This window comes from Lepisma saccharinum, chromosome 19, assembly GCF_977018435.1.
Source record: "Lepisma saccharinum chromosome 19, izLepSacc3.1, whole genome shotgun sequence".
Lineage (NCBI taxonomy): Eukaryota > Metazoa > Arthropoda > Insecta > Zygentoma > Lepismatidae > Lepisma > Lepisma saccharinum.
This window is the reverse complement of record NC_139247.1, coordinates 70,135,653-70,156,414: the sequence shown is the minus strand read 5'-3', so window position 1 is coordinate 70,156,414 and position 20,762 is coordinate 70,135,653.

The following is a 20,762-nucleotide window of genomic DNA, read 5'->3' as shown; positions in this document are numbered from 1 at the left end:
TATACAGCTTGGCGAGGGGGCGGAAATGACAATTTTTCCATCCCATGAATAAGCTATAGCGTCCCTGGGCTAGTGTGCTGCATAATTTCTTCATTTAATTTGAGAAATCATTTTAAAAGATCTATATTTTTGTTCCTCAGGCCCAGGAGCTTAACAAAAATATCCTTAACTAGTAAATGTTAACAAACCTGAAACTTTTGGGGCCAAGTGTCCCACTTTCAGATGCCAGAATTTGAACCCTAAAATAATAATTCTGAATTTACGGATAGTAGCGTGTTGAATGGCAGTGGGTAATTAGAGGTGCTGTGCGTATTATGCTTTACGAATTCATTTTCGTTCTGAAGAAAGTTGCCATTCCGGTACAGACAGAATATTTCGAAAAGTCCTTAATCATTCTGAGTCTGAGTTTTATGCACAAATAGGCAAACCGGGACGGGATCTACAGTTTAAACTAGAATCCAAATCACTATGTGCCTCCACCGGGCATCGAACCGAGAACTCCTTGATTACAATGCGGCGACGATTTCCTTGCGCCATCGTGGAGGCTCTCTTAATCAGTTGCATATGCATAAATTAGATAAATTAATTAAAAATATATTTCTCATACTACATAGAATTCATTATCACCACAGTCGGGGAAAATAGTTTTAGAGAAAATTGAAAATAGAGGAATATCTATCGCTCTTCTCGTTTTACTATTTCTTATAAAATCAGAAGCATTTCACATCACTGCCACAACCTAGAGCCGCTATTGAATGCAGAAACAGCAATACTTCAAACTTTGAAATCGACACCGAGGGTGATATTTTTGTTATTTCACGACACTGTACTACCAGTCTAGGATAATCGCGATGATGAAGGTTGAAGATGTGATAGATGGAAGTGGGATGCAGACCTCAACTTACTTCGAAGCGCGTGCGCTAACCAATGAGCCAAGGGGTTGGCTTTTTTGTGTTTATCAGTTCACCAAATTAATTTATTCATCATTCAAGATCCAGAGGTAGAAAAACAACGTAAAGTAACGAAAACAGAAAAAATACCATTCACTTATCATCAGCCAACAATTTGGGGATTATACATCGCCCATTCACTGGTTCAGCTCGAGACAATCCAGGTGCCCATATGATCGAAGCTTATCTTCAATCCTTCACACAACTTCGCTATTTGCTTCTTACAGGTTTGACATCTTAACAGAACTTCTATCGAACATCGCTCATAGAGTAAGTATATTTTACCTATCAGCTCTTAATTAAGTTTCTAATTTTCACATATATTTTTTACTTTTATTTAGCGTCGCCTTTTTCACTTTTGGGCAATCGCGACGACGAACATGAGTGAAGATAAAATAAATAGAACATTAAGAAACAACACCAATGCCCAGACCGGTATTCCAACCTAGGACCCCTGACGTAAAATCGTCTAGAGCTACCACTCAGTCAATTTTCATATAGAAACTTACACTTACACACCTCTTCCTTACATATGTGTTTTGTTTTACCTGCTGCACTTCTCATATGGTGAATTCTAACCCCTCATTTCAGGTTTATCTCATGTTTATAGCTATTGCTTTGTAGTGAATGATAATCCTATTACGCCATGTGAATCTTACTCCAACGAAAACCCTGTTAGAGGATGGAAACGTTACGTGGGTAGTGTTGTTAAAAGTCTGCTTTGGTTAGCTTTTTTAGTGTATTGAATGAATATTGCATTTTCATTTCGTGTTGAGGCATATTTTCGTCACCTAGATTTTGCATTTAAAATATGTAGGTCCAGTAGCTATATATTAGTCATTGTGAATTCCAGTCAATTAAAACATTTTGCGTTGTTGCGAGATTATCTATGAGGCATAATGAATAAGTAGAGAAAATGCAACTTGTATATCAAAATTGCTATGTCCAACTGATCTCCGAAAGTATTGTTTAGCACGTCACATTTCAAGTATAGTCCATGATTGTATCTAGTATATGAACGAGATCTGTCCGTCCTCTCAAACAATACGTGGCTTGTCCCCACCGAACGAAGTGTATCACTTATAAATTAAGTGTCCGAAAGCAGGTATTAGTCATGAACAGAACAAAAAATACTCCTGAGCAATTACAAATTTTATACTCCAGTTCATGGCCGGGAGTTATTGACGGTCTCCCCACCTTATCCGCTTTAGGTTCCGGGTTCGAGTCCTGGTCTGGCAATATCTTTTTAAAGTGCCTCTTCATCAATTTAATCTCATTATCATCCATCTTCATAGTTTCGATTAATTGTAAAGGTGACATAAAAGCAAAGCAAAATAAGAACAAATACAAATAATTGTAAAATGACTACAACGTCAGAACTACATTTGAAAAATAAAATGCGAGCCGAAGGTTCATCTTCAAACAGGCATTTGGGGAGAATTGTGTAGACAGACAGCATGCTCCCGAAAGTTGCCAATACACGTGTAGCATGACCTTCGATACTGGAGTTGAGTTGTGCTTTTCAGGAAAGTTTGCTCGACGCTCCTCAAGCGTCTTATCAAGATCGCCTCGGTGTTCGCAGCATTGCCAACTCATTTTTCGTCGAGAAAATATTTTTTCTCCTAATTCATTTGCTGTTGATTGTACAGGAGTACGAACCAAGTTTCGCAAAAAGTGCCATCGTAAATACTTTGGAACTTTGTGTGACTGGTGGTTGTTCTACATTATACTTTTTTGGGGGTGCTCCCCTATGACGCAGTGGTAGTGTCGTCGCCTTGTAATCATAGGGTACCAGGTTCGATACCCGGTGGAAGCACGTGATGGTTCAGATCCCACTTTAAACTATAGGTCCAGTCCCGATTAGCCTTATTGTGCATAAATTGACCAAATAAATGAATCAATCAATCAAACAGATTTTCTCTCTGGTGTAATTTTGACAATTCAATATCCGAATTAGTTGCTCAAGATCCCCCCCCCCCCTTGAACACTAAGGCACGATGGTCCATAAAATGGAACATGAAATCAGAATTTGCATTATAAAAGGTTTTTGAATATTGTCATCTCTTTCAACAAATCGTCGTTCGCTAGTGTTGTTGCTAGTTATCTTGTTCTCAGACCGCATTGATAGTAATACGATACAAAATATAATTGTTAGCTTGTATTTTCACACGGGTGCAAATAACAGGCAATGCTATTTACACATTTCAACAAACAAACAACGTAAAAATGAAACCGACAGAAGATTTACGATTTCAAGACCAGAAACGTGACATAAAATGAACAAGACACACAAACCCATTTCAAGACCATCGAAACAAATTTAGAAAATATGTGGTAGTTGGTTTGACATAATAATGACACTAATTTGAGAAGTTACAAAATCTTAGGTACAGTGGCTTAGCAACATATCGCGAGGTCCTGGGCGAGATTTGAATGCAAGGCCCCATCATTCTTTAAGTTTGAAATATCAATGTAAATCGATACACAGTCATCAAGGAAACGTCAGCAAATTATCATATTTATATAATAGCCTACAATAATAATTAATTTCTGACGAAAATTATATTTAATAGTACGCGACAGAGAAATTTACACTTGGCAGAGCTATAGTAACACGCTGCTGGAATTTTCATTAACCAAAGTAGTAGTAATAGTACGTTTTTTAAGATGTTCTTTAGGCAGTAAGATAACTGAAATATCCTTAAGTGTGCTAAACTTTTTTTAAAAAAAATCAGAAATACAAAGTAAGAATCTTGAAATATAACCTATATATTATTTAATGAGTCGTTCTTTGTTTCCTCATTTCGAAGTTTGTAGGATGTAAATGTCACAAACCATGGCTTAAGTAGAAAATATGGAAGGATGCACATAAAATGTCAGTGCTTGATAGAGCGGGGGGAAGGGAGTGCGCTAAATCACAATCCTGTCTAGGGGCCCAATGTATCTACCTACAAGCTCTTCTACACAATCGGTTTCAACATCAGCAAATCTTAAAACGATAGTCATTTGCACAATAAATGTGAAATGTTTGGTGTAATCAATTGATACAGCTAATTTGACTTTTTTTTTAAATTAGCAATTTTGACTTTTTTTTAATTAGCAATTTTGACTTTGTTGCACATAAATTGTACCAGTTAACTTTGAATTTTAGGACTTAGATGATAATAATAACTGTGAATCTCATTTTGTTGTTACGTCTTAATGTTCTTGTAATATAAAATATTTGACGCAGTGGCGTAACAAAATCGTAAAGTACGCGTCCGCAAGAAATAAACTTGGGTCCCTCAAGTACAGTCAGCTTCTTCCAGGAAATTTACGTAATTACTTAGAATGGCTGGTTGTGGCTGCACTTACATTAATAACTATACAAATAGATGCTCTAACTCTGAATTTTCACATATTACAACATATCTTTCTTTGACATTTATGTATTCAAAAGAAGAAAATACAAATATTACTTATCCCTTCCCCCAAACAGAAGGCAGTACAGGATACAGAGAACACTGGAAGTTAGTGTAGAGCTATCAAGGAGAAGAAACTTTCCTAAAGCACTTGATTTCAGATTTAAGCACATTCCTGAAACATAGAACTTGATCAGGAAATTCGGAAGATAAATCATCTTCGTGCCCGTTACAGAGGGCAATAGCTGCGTCTGAAGTTGTAGGAACGAAGGAAGAACTGCTAATATTATCCATACCTTTCTTGAGTTTAAAATACCAGAAGCATTTAAATGCCCCATACTTTGCTCCGTGGCAGTTTGAGGTACTTTACCATTAACATATTAAAATCGGGTAGGCTATGCAAGGTCACGACACAGAAGAAAAATGGATAAAATTGTCCAAGCAATTTTTGCGTTGATGTTTCACATGAGAAATGAGAATTATTTTGACTTTTTCGGGGCCCCTTAGGCTTAGAGCTCCCGCCCGCCTCTGATTTGACGTATTCATTCAAATTATAACGTTAAACTAGAATATAAAGCCAGTTAAAAAGGTCTTAATTTTATTGCCCACAAAAAATAGCCTTTTCTATCTTTCTCACTTCCATTTATTACGTTTTTCGTATCAACCTCATAGGACGCGAGGCCCCTATATGCGCGAGGCCCAGGGTGGTCGCCCACTTCGCTCACCCCTTGCTACGCCAATGATTCTACAACCTCAAGGCACCTGCGCCTAGCAGAAATTCAAATATTTCCATGCGTAGTGAAATATAATGGCCGCTGGCAACACTGACAGTAGTGCTCGCCGTCTACCTGCAAGAACTACATCGAGTCTCACGGGTCTTCTTAAGACCCGGGTAATAGAAAAGCCTGGCAGGCATCGAAGCCTGTGCAACACTGTGACGTGAAGCTCGCTTGCGCGATGTCGAACACCTGGGCTTGATGTGCGTGTTGCATATTATTGTAGGCGCGCCTCCTCGCAGACGGGTTTTCTCCGGGTCTTGTGCAGGTCTCTGTATGGGACCGGTGTCCAACCACCATCGTGAGGAAATTGGGGAGCTACGAATGGATAGCTTAACCCGGGCATGGAAAATTGAGATGGGAGAGGAATATTCTGCAATTAAATAACTTTCATAAAGGAAAATGAAATTACATGAACTGATAGTTACTGAATTTGAAGGTGCTAAGAAAATAATTTAAAGAAATGAATGCAAAATTGTCTGAATGTCTCATCAGTCACAATGAAATTGTCCATAAACGAAAACCAGAGGCCAAGAGCGATTGAAGAACTGTATTTTCTTCCATGTCAACGATATCTGCATAGAACACTTTGTTTTCGTTTAATACAAGTATTTAATAACACTCATTTTCACCACCATTGCAAGAGAAATTGTTCGTGCTTGCATGCTTTAAAGTTTAGAAAAAATACTCGCTTAAAGAACATTCAAAATTAAACATATTATACATTGTTGTTAGAAGGTTGGAGTTAACTTTAACGCTTCTCTGCCACGTGGCGTTTGTGTTTTGTTTCTCGTGAAAGTTACTTGTTTTAATTGGAACTTCTAACTACTTTGTGCTGTATATTATTTAGGAGAGCTCCCAGTTTGAGCCAGTTTCTTGTCACGAACTCGATCTGGCGCTGTTATAAGTGTTTTCAAGTTATGATTGTTTCTGCTTTCGCCCGAGATACCCGGGTGGAAGTTTTCTTCCCGGGGGAGCTCCACGGTCGAAGTATGAAGCACGGGAGATAACTCTTCACTTCTCCCGCTGGGATGGAGATAAGGGTTTCCATGGCGACGGGTGATATTGTCGCAAGCGTTAACGGGGATTTTATTTTTATTGAAAACAGCATCCGGAAGAACTACACTCTGTTTGTATTAGCCTGCGGGCACGTAGCTTTCCGTGGCGCCTTGCGAGGAATTCAGACATTCTGCAAAATGTCCCTCTTCAGAGTCAGTTATTCACTCGTCTCTTGCGCGTGGTTCATTTTGCATAGGCAGGTTGATTTGACTCTCTCGGTAATCTGTAGAGCAAAGTCACTCCTAACGGAAGAGACCTGAGCAGAGCAGTGCTTTCTCCTGCGGCTGCGTCCCCCCCCCCCCCACACACACTCACTTCCTCTCACACGCGCTCCTTGGTTGAATCATCTCAAGTCACTACTTGCGCAGAGACTTGTTTTCCTCCACAGATTCCCGGGTCAGACTGTAGTGTAATGATCGGTAGAGACATGTCAAATTTTGCAACAGCATCGGTGCTGACGTCAGGTGATCATGAAGTTCCCTGTTCAGTGTTGCCACATAAGGAAAATATCCTCCTACGCAGGGCAGTAGAATTTAGGTGAAAGTGAAAAGGTGCCACAAATTAGATTTTAAGCTCTTCCAACCTGGAAATACAATTTTTTCATGTACGGCGTAATTTATTCTCCGCCTAAATTAAAATTGGCTTGGAAGTGATTAATATCTTCTCAATAGAGAACTTTTAAAATCAACAGTTGTCATGAGAATTTTCAAATTGTACATTTTCCCCAAAGTCTATGTAATTTGTCAATCATTTTTAGTGTTTCTTTCCTGCTTCCATTCAATAGTTTGATTGTAATGCATTCTCCCCTAATAATGGCTTGAAACCCGAAGAAATAAAGAAAAAACATTTTTTTAACCATATATTCGCTGTTGAACGATATGGTATGCGAGGATATAAACAGTAGATGATAAATGTGACTCGTCTCTATTACAGCACATGTCAGGCCGTGTCCGAAAGGTGCAAGACCTTACTTGAAGCAAGCATCCTCTGGGTATGCTCTTACAGTACGGACTTCAAGTCGTGGACTGGAAGTTAAAGTCTTTCGAATTGCACATCGACTGCAGCGCCAAATACGATCAGTAGATAAAAATGAGTAATCGTTGTTTTCCCCACGTTTTAAACTTGTTTTTCACCACAGAAATCACATTGCATATTCAAATGTTCGTACATATACATTTCTGCACCTTATAAGACCTTTAATCAACAACTTGCTGGCCCATAACGCATATGTAACCCGTGTTGCTGGCTTTCTACCTCCGCGATTTTAAACAAATGAACAACGAGTTTGGAAATCTCGTGACCGAGTCAGCTTCCATCTGCACTGCGAGCTCTGCACTTGCGCACTTCAGTTCTTGGCGCTTTCGAACTGACGTCACTTCCGCCATACTTCAAGTCCGTACTTTGTACCTTTCGGACAGAGCCTCAGTATTTCTTTTCATCGTAGATTTAAAATATTGTATTCATATCTATTTTAAACGTCATATGTATATTTATGTTTAATGTATACTGTTAAATAACCTTTTTCTATCTATAATATGTTGTATAAACTTTGTGTTTGGCTACATAGGCATTTGTAATTATAACAGTTTGGGTCATAGCGATAAAAATGGATTTACCAAAACTTGATTTTCTACATTTTCTTTATTAAATTTTCCAGGTACAGTAAAACCTCGTTAATCCGGACTAATCCCTTCCACGTATTTATTCTCCCCCTCACGCGTTCTTGCACGCAGGACTTGTTTCCATTCGCTCGCTCCAGAGATTCCCTGACAAAGTGTAAGTAGTTTATAATAAATATTTGATATTTTTATGACAGAATTCCTGGCAACACCACTGGCTGTACATACGTTTGTATTTTGGTAACCATGGAGGAGTATCTTCTTAGAAATCCGTCGACCTCCTGTCCCGGTCTTTTTATTAACCACTGGGTAAACGATCTCGGAATTTCGCAGTTCGGAAGAAATATTTTTCAATTCTTCTTTTTGTCCCCCTTTTCTCTGGCAAAACTTCTCAGATTCCACACTATCTGGAGAACGGGAGGCCAGAAGATATAAACAAGCCCCCTGCTTTATTCGGAGGCAGATTAATCACAGCCGCGAATAAATCTCGCAGCGCCGCGTGCTGTTTCTCTTCCTCGTATGATGCCCTCTGCTTGGAAAAAAATGGTGTGGCCGTTCAACTAGTAACTCTCCTTTCGTCTCTGGGGAGTTCTCGCTTTTCTCATGGTATTTTTTTTTATCTTCCTTTTGGAGAAGAATCGTGAAAAATAATCCGGAAAATTCTAAACGTTAGCTGCAAGGGTAGCGTGTTATGTTTCTATGACCTCTGTGTTCTCCGAAAATGTTGACCTCCTTGTCAGTACAAACTATTTGACTCTTTGTTCAGGGGTTACCCCTTCTTTGGATCTTTGTTTACGAGCTGGTTCTCTTTGGCTTTGTTTTGGAGCTGCATCTCTTCGGCTTTTGTTTTAGTGGCTGCCCTTCTTTTGCTCTTTGTTTAGAGACTGTCCCTCTTTGGATCTTTGATTAGGACCTGCCTCTCTTTGGATTTTTGTTTAAGGACTGTCCCTCTTTGGCTCTTGGTATAGGAACTACCCCTCTTTCGCTCTTTGTTAGGGACAGTCCCCTCTTTGGATCTTTGTTTAGGGACTACCCCTCTTTGGCTTTGTTTTAGAGCTGCATCCTCCTTGGCTCTTTGTATAGGGACTACCCCTCTTTGGATATTTGTTTAGGGACTACCCCTCCTTGGATCTTTGTTTAGGGACTACCCCTCTTTGGATCTTTGTTTAGGGACTACCCCTCCTTGGATCTTTGTTTAGGGACTACCCCTCCTTGGATCTTTGTTTAGGGACTACCCCTCCTTGGATCTTTGTTTAGGGGCAGATCCCTCTTTGGATCTTTGTTTAGGGACTACCCCTCCTTGGATCTTTGTTTAGGGACTACCCCTCTTTGGATCTTTGTTTAGGGACTACCCCTCTTTGGATCTTTGTTTAGGGACTACCCCTCCTTGGATCTTTGTTTAGGGACTACCCCTCCTTGGATCTTTGTTTAGGGGCAGATCCCTCTTTGGATCTTTGTTTAGGGACTACCCTTCCTTGGATCTTTTTTAGGGACTACCCCTCCTTGGATCTTTGTTTAGGGACGACCCCTCTTTGGATCTTTGTTTACGAGCGGTTTCTCTTTGGCTTTGTTTTAGAGCTGCATCTCTTTGGATCTTTGTTTAGGGACTACCCCTCCTTGGATCTTTGTTTACGAGCTGTTCGTCTTTGGCTTTGTTTTAGAGCTGCATCCTCTTTGGCTCTTTGTTTAGGGACTACCCCTGTTTGGATCTTTGTTTAGGGACAGCTCCCTCATTGGATCTTTGATTAGGGACTACCCCTCCTTGGATCTTTGTTTACGAGCTGTTCGTCTTTGGCTTTGTTTTAGAGCTGCATCCTCTTTGGCTTCTTGTCTAGGGACTACCATCTCTTTGGATCTTTGTTTAGGGACAGCTCCCTCATTGGATCTTTGATTAGGGACTACCCCTCCTTGGATCTTTGTTTACGAACTGTTCGTCTTTGGCTGTTTTTTAGAGCTGCATCCTCTTTGGCTCTTTGTTTAGGGATTACCCCTTTTTGGATTTTTGTTTAGGGGCAGTTCCCTCATTGGATCTTTGATTAGGGACTACCCCTCCTTGGATCTTTGTTTACGAGCTGTTCGTCTTTGGCTGTGTTTTAGAGCTGCATCCTCTTTGGCTGTTTGTTTAGGAACTACCCCTGTTTGGATCTTTGTTTAGGGACAGCTCCCTCATTGGATCTTTGATTAGGGACTACCCCTCCTTGGATCTTTGTTTACGAGCTGTTCGTCTTTGGCTGTGTTTTAGAGCTGCATCCTCTTTGGCTGTTTGTTTAGGGACTACCCCTGTTTGGATCTTTGTTTAGGGACAGCCCCCTCTTTCGCTTTTGTTTATGGATGGCGCTCCCATTTGGTTCGTGCATCATATATATATAATTTTATCTTGATTTGGTTATTTGATGGTAATCATTGGCCACTTTGGAGCAAGGGAAAGTACACTGTCCTTGCGCCCCCCCAGTTTTAGTAGATTTCCTCCCTAGTTTTGGAACCTAATCGCCACCACTGATGATGATTAATTTTCGTCTTTTTAGAGTCACCTCTCATTTTAATTGACTAGCTAATGACACTATTTTGTACAATTAGGTGCCCTGACTCCACTTAATCCTACTCTATCACCCTCGAGCACATATTTTCATTCTCATTGTGGATGTTTCGGTGTCCGTGGATCCTATTCTTAAACGTGACCAAACAACGCATTCGCAGCTTTATTTCAGCGGCTTAAGCTCATTTCCGGCTGCTACCGTAGAGGGATGCCAATAACACGCATAAATCTCGCGGGCTGTGATGTGCATAAGGCAGGCTGCTGTTTCTTCTCCAATCAATCAGGATCAGAGGGTGCCGAGTAACGTCGATTGTGGAGGAATAAAATGCGTGAAGACCGACTGCGGGTTGCAGCTTAGCAGGATATATGTCGAGATCGATTCCATTCTTCTTGTTTTGAGTCTATCTGGGAATGAGAAGGAAAGGATTGCCGGCGGGGGGACGGGGGGCGAAGGGGGTTCTGATGCTTTGTGTTTTATGTACCTACCTTCCTATCAGTGGCGTATGCTGAGTAAGACCTGGACTAGCTCAGTATGACACCTGAATGGTTCTAGGCTATGGAGGAGGGGAGAAGACTAGTCTCATTCTTGACGTCATCAAGGAAGCCACGTTGCCATCCCAATGGTAGTCAGGTTGCAGAAAATTCAGGTTGCCAACTCCCAAGAGTTAAGGTTGCCAACTCCCAAGAGTTAAGGTTGCCAGCTCGCAAGAGTTAAGGTTGCCAGCTCCCAAGAGTTAAGGTTGCCAACTCCCAAGAGTTAAGGTTGCCAGCTCCCAAGAGTTAAGGTTGCCAACTCCCAAGAGTTAAGGTTGCCAGCTCGCAAGAGTTAAGGTTGCCAACTACCAAGAGTTCAGGTTGCCAATTTCATATATCGCCATTATCTTCTCTTTGAAATCAGGTTAATTCACAGTTCCTAATCGATTTTTCTTCAGTACCTTACCTTCTAGATTTCAGGCTTCGCAGATAGCCTGAAATATACGCCCCTGCTTTCTATCTAAATAAATATGTATACACGACGCCTCGTAGTAATATTTTACTTCGGTTTTCTGCCTCTTTGTGCTAATTGCGATGATGATGATGGGAAACCTACCGAAGCACCTATATCCAAGCGAGGATTCGAACCTCGAACTTTCGGTGGCATAAGTTTGTCTGTGGCTTGATTAGCGATCTCCCCACCGACGGTCCCAAGTTCGAGTCCTGAGTGGACATGGTTTTTTGTAAGTTTCTATAAATTTCGTACAATCATTCATAATCATAGTTGCGATTAGTGTAAAGACTCAAGAAGTGACGTGAAAATAAAGGTATAGTTATGAAAAGGGGTGCATGGTGTTTGTTTATGCTTATAGGCGCCGAAGAGTAGTTCTTTAACGCACAGGTTTTGTAGTAAAATCGTAGGTCTGTCGTAGGTTCGATTCTCACCACTGGCAAAAACAAATATGTTCACTTAAATGCAAGAGGTACTCTCCCGAAACATAGGGTCATCATAAGTACAGTCAAAAGCATCAGAAAAAGCTCAAAGTTACAAAATGTCTCAGGATTGAATCCACTATCAGTATTAACCCGAGAGAGAGAGAGAAAAAAAGCAACATAAAATAACCAGGATAAATACACATTGCGCAACCAATATTATTGAAATTGATGCTTACAGTGTTAAACACCTTAATCGCGTGTGTATATACAGGGGATGGTCAAAAATATGGAAACACCACGACATCGGGACGGGTGCTATCACGCAATTGTTCCACTTGAAATCGGACGAGGTGCGTCATTCTTTTGTTTTGCGCCGTGAGATAGGACCCTGTCGGACTGGTAGGAGTCGACAGTTGCGCTGTAGTTAGCGTGCAGTGCAGTTGATACTGAATCATGTCCGAGCTGACAGTGTTTCAAAGATGGCAAATTGTTGGTGCCCTCCTTGCAGGCGCCTCTGTTACCAAAATAGCCATGTTATTTGGCGTATCGAGAGGGACCCTATCCAAGATCATGATGGCATAAGTGTGTGTGCGGAAAGACATCATCAGATAAACACCTGCGTGGATGAAAATGTAATAAACAGATTTACCAGAACCTTGTCCTACTTTACAAAGCCCTAGAAATAAAAGAACCAAAATACCTTTCCGGGCGGTTTCAATATCTTTCGGACTTTCACTCCCGCAACACCAGATCACGTGAAAAATCTCTGTTATCCATCCCTATCCACAGATCTAACTTGTACGCCAATTCGTTTACCGTTACCTCTGCAGGACACTGGAACAGACTGCCCCCCGAAATCCAAGCCTCCTCCTCAGTTGTAACATTCAAAAGACAATTAAAATTATACATGCTAAACAATTGGACCTAGATTAAATTCCCAGAAAGAAATACGTTATACATTTAGCCCACGAAATATGCTTTCTATGTAGGTACTTGTGTGTGTGTGTGTGTGTGTGAGCATGTATAAACTGTATTGCTTTTATTTTTAATTTCTTCTAAGCTATATTTTTTCATTGTGTTAGTAAAAATAATGAGCAATGTTCGTAATTAATGGTTAATCCAGGGCTTGACTGCTCGTATGCAAACTGTTTTGCTTTCATTTTTATTTTCATTTTACTTTCATTACTTTATTTTTATTTTATCTTTTTTTAATTTTTTAATTATATGCAATTTACTGCAAAGAAAAAAATGATCCCTGTAATTAATGGTTAAGTGGAAGAGAAGGCATTAATGCATTAACTTCGCCATGTAAACAAAGTCGTAAATAAATAAATAAATAAAATAAATAAAAATACAGTGAGTAACAGAGACAGAAGAACATTGAGGAGGACTGCGACCATGTTTTGCATGAAGAATGGTGCAAGATCCCATTATCCACCATCCAGGACTTGTATTTGTCCATTCCTCTGAGACTGCAGGCCGTTTTGGAAGCTAAAAGCGGCCCTGCACCTTATTAGCTACAGCATTCTGGCTTTTCTTCGCAGATGTTTCCATATTTTTGTCCATCCCCTGTATATCCATTCACAGCTAAGCAAATATTTACGTCCGTCTATGGCAATGTAATATAGCAACGTGCCGTGAAGGCACATTTAGAGGATGTGGGGGGCAGGGCCCCACAAATTCTCGATATCGATCACTTATGGAGGTGGTGATCAGCACCACGCTCCTTCCCCTTTTCCCCACAGGGTTGCCTCCAGGTACCGATTGATCTGAGGTTGGGTGAGTCCAAGAGCCGCTTTATGCGGGGAGAAGGCCGGAAGAATTTCAATCTTGGATCACACACTTCGAGAATCGAGCACGGGTCTCCCGCGTGGCAGACACCCTACCCTCTTTATTTAAGTAAAGCCCCTATGCCGCAGCTTCACCCGTCACTCTCTTGTTTCACTTTTTACTCAATTCTCAATAGCATTTCTTTCAAGGCAGACGACATACACTTCTTGTCCGAACCAGGACCCCTGGCGTTGTAGCGCGCTGTGCTAACCACTCCGCCACAGAGGTAGGCAGCTAGACCACAGCGGCTGCTTCTATGGTAATGTATGCAAACTTATACAGCTCTGATAAAAATTTATAAAAAAGAATGGCTCTTTTTCACATCCACGCACAGTCTTCGGTTTATCAGTAAAACAGCTTCTCTTGAGCCCTTCAATGATAGACGATAAGGGAAAGATCTGCGCATCTTTCAAATCCCCCCCCCCCAACCCCCCACCTCACCCAGGAGACGGAATGGGATTTCAACGTCGCCATCATTGTTCTTGAGGAGACGCAAATACAAACCGGGAACTTAGATTAAAACCGTCCGCTGTTCTTTTTTCTGCCCGATTATGTCTGAAGAAATGAACAGGGAGGAAGTATGGAGTCTTCCTTTATATATTTTTTCCACGATCCAGTAAACTTCCGAAGACAAATAAGAGATTTGGGTGCATGAAAGACCTTGATGCTGATGCCGGGATCTGTTTTGTTGTTCGGGGAAGATTAAAGCGCTTCTTCGTCAACATCGAGGAAGATTTCTGAAGTTATTGTGCGTCTGTTTGCATAACCCAAGAGTTGCCGTCGGAAACCCAGAGGTTCCTGGAGTTTTATATCCCGTCTCTATAGGCCAGAAGCTTGATCTTGGATTGTCTGCGTGCCGTTGTTGACAATCATGTTTTGTCCAAACATAACGATTGGCCGTGCCGTTGAACTACACTCTGTCCCGCGAATCTCTGGAGCGAGCGAACGGAATTGTCTGCCCAAGTAGTGGCTCGAGAGGACATGACTAATGCACGCATGTGCATTAACATGGAGGCGAAAATGTGGCTGCAGATGCCAGCCGTTTGCAGCAGCGCGCACTGCTGTACTCTGCCCACTCGCGTTCTCCATTGCTGTACCGTTATGCGCGGCCCTTCTCATATTTTCGTAAGCTATTCAAGACCTTAGAGGGGAAATTACTTTCCTTTCCCCTGCTGAAATGCCTGCTTCCTATGTGTTGGACGTCTTCATTGTGAACCTGGCACCCAAGCGTTCAAATTCCCCTCTCCAGGGGAACGGCTCTGGCTGCCAGAGAAGAAAGCACGTGCTGTCCCCATCGCTCATGTCATTGGATGTAAACACTCACGTGACTACTGGCAAGATCTGCCAGCAGAGCACAGAGTGGCGGGAGCGGTGCCGGTTTATAGTAAGTATAGTAGACTTCTGCAACAGTGACGTATATCATGCTTGAGCTCTCTAAAATATCCTCGAATCTGTTGCTACTTGTTGACCTAAACTGTAACGCACCATTTCATAATAATAGCAAACGTCAACTTCTAGACTGTTCAGGTAAAAAGCACTGGAGTCAAGAAATGCAGTTTTACAGCAGATATTTCTGTTTGATTTATTTTTAGCAACATTACTGGCATGATGTACATGTTAAATCATCACCGTTTAGAATATTTACACATATCCAATATAAAATTACACTAACAATATTTTCTTTGAGTCGGTGTGACTTAAATGAAAGCAACAAAAGATCGCAGTTTGTGACTTTTGTCTTTTCCCCGAACAGCAAATTCTGCCGTTTCTAAGTAGATGATGCCCTCTGCTTACTGACGTTTTTATTTCAATTCATGATTAGCATATTGTTTACGAGAGACTGAATGGTCTTGGACTTTTGTCGTTGGGTGGTTAGCACATCGCGCTGCGATGCCAAGGGTCCCGGGTTCGAATCCTGCTCGGGCTTGGTTGTTTGTGAATGTCCTTTCATCATTTAATCACTCATCCCTATCTTCGTAAATTAGCCAAGAGGCACAAAACGCAAAGTAAAATAAATTAAATCAATCAATCAATCAATCAACTTATGTCCTTGGGTGTAAAAAACAGTAGTGTTACGGGGAGGGAAACATACAGATTGCTACATTAAGTAAAGCTAAGGGCGTGAGAGAGGGAGCCGTTCTGTGGGCACAGCCCCCCCTGAAATATCTTCGAAATATGAAAATTTTGGTACTTGTTTTAAACCACAAGCGCACCCTTGTGTAAATATATTGTTTTCAAATTCACAATGTCGTCGAAACTGCTACCTTTCCTGGGACCACCCTTGCCAGAAATATTGTAAATGTCCTATTGCTAGTTGTTTTACACTCAGCAATTTCTCTCAAGAATTGTAAAATAGATAAAACTGTACATAATACTGAGTTTATTCAATAGCATACTTAAATTTTCTGCAGACATTCAAATTTAGCAAACGAGTTGAATAAACCAATTACATCTGCTATTAACCACTCGGACATGAACTTAAAGTACACATTATCCAACAGCAACGAGTCGATAGCGAAAGCCCTCTCCCTCCGTGTCCATTTTTGTCTCCCTCCAGGCTGGTTCTCCCCCACCCCCGCCCGCAAAAATTAGCAAAAACCCCTGATTCGGGCGGATTTCCCGTTTTCATCCCCCCGGGGAGCGGAAAAAGTTAAACACTGCCGTTGTGCTTTGGGATAACCCAATCTAGTATCTTTTGATCAAAGGAATTGTGATTTGGCAACACTGGGTGCTGTAAACAAGTCAATAATGCTCTCTTAGCGACCCCTGGTTCAAACCTAGTCCCCTCATTTTTCACAAGAATCCCACCATAACCAGGGAAAAGGTTGAGGGTAAATGAGACGGGTGTTATAGCAGGTCGTGGGTTCGATAGGCTGTAGCGATAAAAAGAGGAGACAACCAAGCGTTGCTAGGGAACCTGTAATTCTCTCGTCGCAATGTTTCGTAACTAGAGACCATGTAGTTTGTTCCAATACACACGCATAGTGCCTTCATTTAGTTACTGTGCCGCTTGAACGCGTGCCCGTGGAACGCCTGCAATCAGACGGCTTGCCGGCGAAACCGGATCTTGCGCACACCTTCAACTGAAGCGCATAGCGCATTTGCTAACTTTCTAAGTCGAGGTTTCGTCATTTTTCTCTTCGGTAAGTACACTGCGGAATACTGCAATAGAGATAACTAGTATGTTCAACAACATGTTATCGAGAAGAGATCCATGTAGTACGACGGTCTGCCGTGAATGTCAGCATTTACTGTCAACGTCAAAGATGATGGTAGGCAAATTGTCCACCGCTATTTTCATAACATTTTTATTCTACATCCTGTGTTGTTTTAGAGGAATGAAAGTATGTTGGTTCGAAGCGGGCATTGTTTTCTGCTTATTGACGTCATTATATGAATTCATTGTCATTACATTGTGTGAATGAAAATGATGGTGGACAATTCGTCTACTGTTTCTTTCGCCCTTGAGTGTACCATGTTAAGGAATGATTTATATTGCTTCTGTGTAGTTTCCTAAGATGCAGGGACAAGATTTTGATGACATGTCATCTTTTATTCCTTATGTAGGCATCGTTGCTCTTAAGTATTAAAATCCTGATCATAAACCTCTGATTATAAAAATGTAAATTTCATTGTGCATTTTTTGGTCATATTTTCTATTTTTTTAAAGTTTTAGGTCATTTTGATACGTTCATGCATGTATTATTATACTGTTAAACATATTATTATATTTATTAATAATGACTTAATAATACTCAGCGGTGAGCGATGAGACTCGGTGAAATACACAGACTCCTCTCAGGTACAGGGATAGTGTTAGGCAAAGACAATATTCACAGCACAGAGAAATAAAACCACATTGCTGTAGTAGATAAACTAAAAGGTTTTATTCTTTATTTATGGCAATTATAATGCGAATATACTTGAGACGAAGGCGAGGATTTCGCTTTGTCGATGAATTGACTCAACTAAAAACGTATAAACTCAATGCGTGGCTATCGGCATGCCTATGACCTAGCTTGCGCCCGAACTACCACACCAAGAGATATCCAATAATAACTGAGCCAATATTTGCTCTTTAGCCTTTTATTTCCAAATTAATCCTTAGGATAGCTTTATTATTTAACGTAGAATGGTTGCAGTATTGTGCATAGCATCAATGCATGGCCATCGGAATATTATGATCACATAGGCTTAGCTTGCGCCCCGAACTACCATACCAAGATGTATGCACAACACCGAGGAGTTATTTTAAAGTTTAAAAGCTTCGTCGATCCGTGGCGAAAGTCTGTTATTTCTTACGCGATATCCTCGCTTTTATACTATTTTCGAGAACACAGATTCAAGTACAGATGAATCACTCACTATCTACAAAAGGATACTATCAACAAAACTGACATCTACACATGTTTAGAAATACAAATTCACATAGTGCACTCTCGCAAACATGAAGATACATACTATTCATAATAGAGCATAAAATACAATAAATATTAAACAAAAGATATACATTACAAACAAGGTGCAATATTACATAACACAACATTTACTTGTCCTTCCATAAAAGTATAATATATCAGTGACATATTTTAAAGTTGTTACGTCACATAGAAATATGGATAATATAAATTTTTTTAAGTTTTCTGTCGTTTTTTCAATTTTGACGTCATTTTTCGGCCACGAAAAACTTCTTTTTGGCTTAATTGCAAATGAAAAAGGAATGTCATTGCATTAGGTTTCACTCACTCATTTTTAGCTAGGAACTGGCATTTATCGCATTGATGTCTGTAAGAATGAAAACAAAAAATTCCATCACCACGTGATTGTAGGAACAAAGCAACATGCCTCTCAACATTACCAACTGCAACCTTGAAATTTCAGTTCTAACGTTACAGAAATAAGAACTATGCGGTACTAATTGTCATACTCTGAATATTGACTAATTGTCATTTCATGATAGTTTTAGGTCATTTTGTAGATAAATTTTTCAGATATTTTTAGGTCATCAAAATTCGGGCCCTGGTGTTGAGTATTGATAAGTATTGTTACAAGGGAGAGAACCAGTTGAAAACCTTCATTTGTTTTTGTTTCTTATCTAGTAGAAATCTGTTTGTAGAGTTGCATACGTTTGCTGCATTTTAGCACAGACCTATTGCTGATTAACATATAGTTTCAACTTTGAATTAGTGCCTGTATACCTTAAGAGAAATAAGTATTTGGGGTTCCACGTGCAGTCACTTATGAGCCACTGCGAAGGCCTTTCCACCCGTCTGCCTGCAAACTGAGGCCATTGTCGAACTTTCTCCTCCATTTGTAAGCTCAGCTGAGCTCAATATCTTCCTTTTCAAAATATTTAGATTTGTAGTGTGTGATTGTCACACCCGGAACTCGTCTATTAGCTAAAAAGAAAACATTAACATTCACTCAGTGTACTGTAAACGTCTAGCTGTAAAGGACACAAACCAAAAAGTAAACACCGACACCCTATTGAACGTCGCCAGGGACGACGCTCAACTTAATAAGCCTAGTCTTATCCATAACTCAACTTAGGCGCTTTAAGCATCACTTAATTATAAGCGGATGACTCAAAATGGGGAGCTGGACTTAGGCGTGGCTTAAGAACTTAGATGGAGTTAGTGCAGTTCCAGATATCGTGAATGGGTGTCTTCATAAACGTGGAGAACGTAACAACAATCATTTTTTTCGTTATTCTCGTATTTAAAATGTTCCTGTAGAAGTTTTGGCAGTATGAAAGTACAGACTAAATTTTTAAAATTTTTATGTTAATACGGCAATGACGCCAGATGAGGGGAAGGTGCCCCCCTCCTCCCCAGTCCGACTCCGGCAAATTCAAATACAGTCTGTCCCAGGAGTTTGTGGAACAACTCAGGGTATTATCGTAGAGAAGAGGAGAAAGCGAGTGGGCGAGGCTGTGAACCACTGGTATCTGCAGCCGCATTTGCCCCCTCATGTGTTCAATGGATCAGCCCTCTTGAGTCTCTTCATGCGCAGATAACTTGTTTTCGTTCGCTTGTTCCATAGACTTCTGGGACAAGAGTATAAATTGTACGGGAGTAGACGCCGATTCAGGATGTCACCATAGCTTCCAGGTTCGAGTCCAACATTGGACATGGCTGTTCCTTTGTGACTTTCCCTTCATCATCATTTAATATTTAACACGTTAGTCTAAAGCTGACGCCACCAAAGTATTCCAGTCAAGGTCACGGCACCTACCTGCAGTGTTGCCAATGAGCAACAATTTCAACTTTCAATAAAAAAAATCGAAAAAATGCAGAAATAGTAAAAGAACATTAGGAGGTAATTTTTGAATTGAAATATTTCCTTGGTAATTCAGAAAAAAAACATGTTTCCATGAAATTCACATGGAAAATTAGCTATAGTATCAGAAAAGCAACTTGAAAATACAAAAACAAAGAATACGTACTATATTAGTAACACGAAATGGTTTTAGGAAGATCATAAATGTTGTTCTTGTTGCCAGCAAAGCCACCCACCCTTTGTTACCACAGGTTTGTGTTCCAAGACAACATTTCTTCTGCCTAATAAGCTGTTCTCATTCAATGTTGTTTTGATTTTCGTTTTTTTATTAACTTAGGGACAAAACTAAATGAAGACATATAAAGCTGCTTTACTGTTTTTTGTCGTGCATGGGGAATTTGCCGAGCAATCGACAGGGTGAGGCAAAAGTACTGTTACATAGGATAACAAATGCGTACATACAAACACACACATGGAGTGACCATTTCGGAATACACCCACATCTCAACCTCACTTCCACGTAGTACACCCTGGAGTGTATTTTCCAGGCTGACGAGGCTATGGCGTCTGGACCTGCAGCCAGGTAAGCCTCGTGTTTGTCCCTTCGTCCATCTCATTTTTCATCCTCATCTTCGCGATCAGACAAGAGTGGCAGAAAAGCTCAGTAAAATAATGTAAATCAATCACACACACGCAGGATGGTTATGTAATGTGTACAGTTAAGGTACGTGCTCGATATGCACACCATCTGCTTGAATGCAGGCTTCAACTCGACGCTCCCAGTTGCGTAAGCCGTTCGAGAGATGGCGCCTGTGAGCCTTTCTTTGAGATGTTCCAGGCTCTTCATTTCCTTAGGGTACACATTGGCCTTTGCATGTCCTCACAAGTAAATATCGTAACAA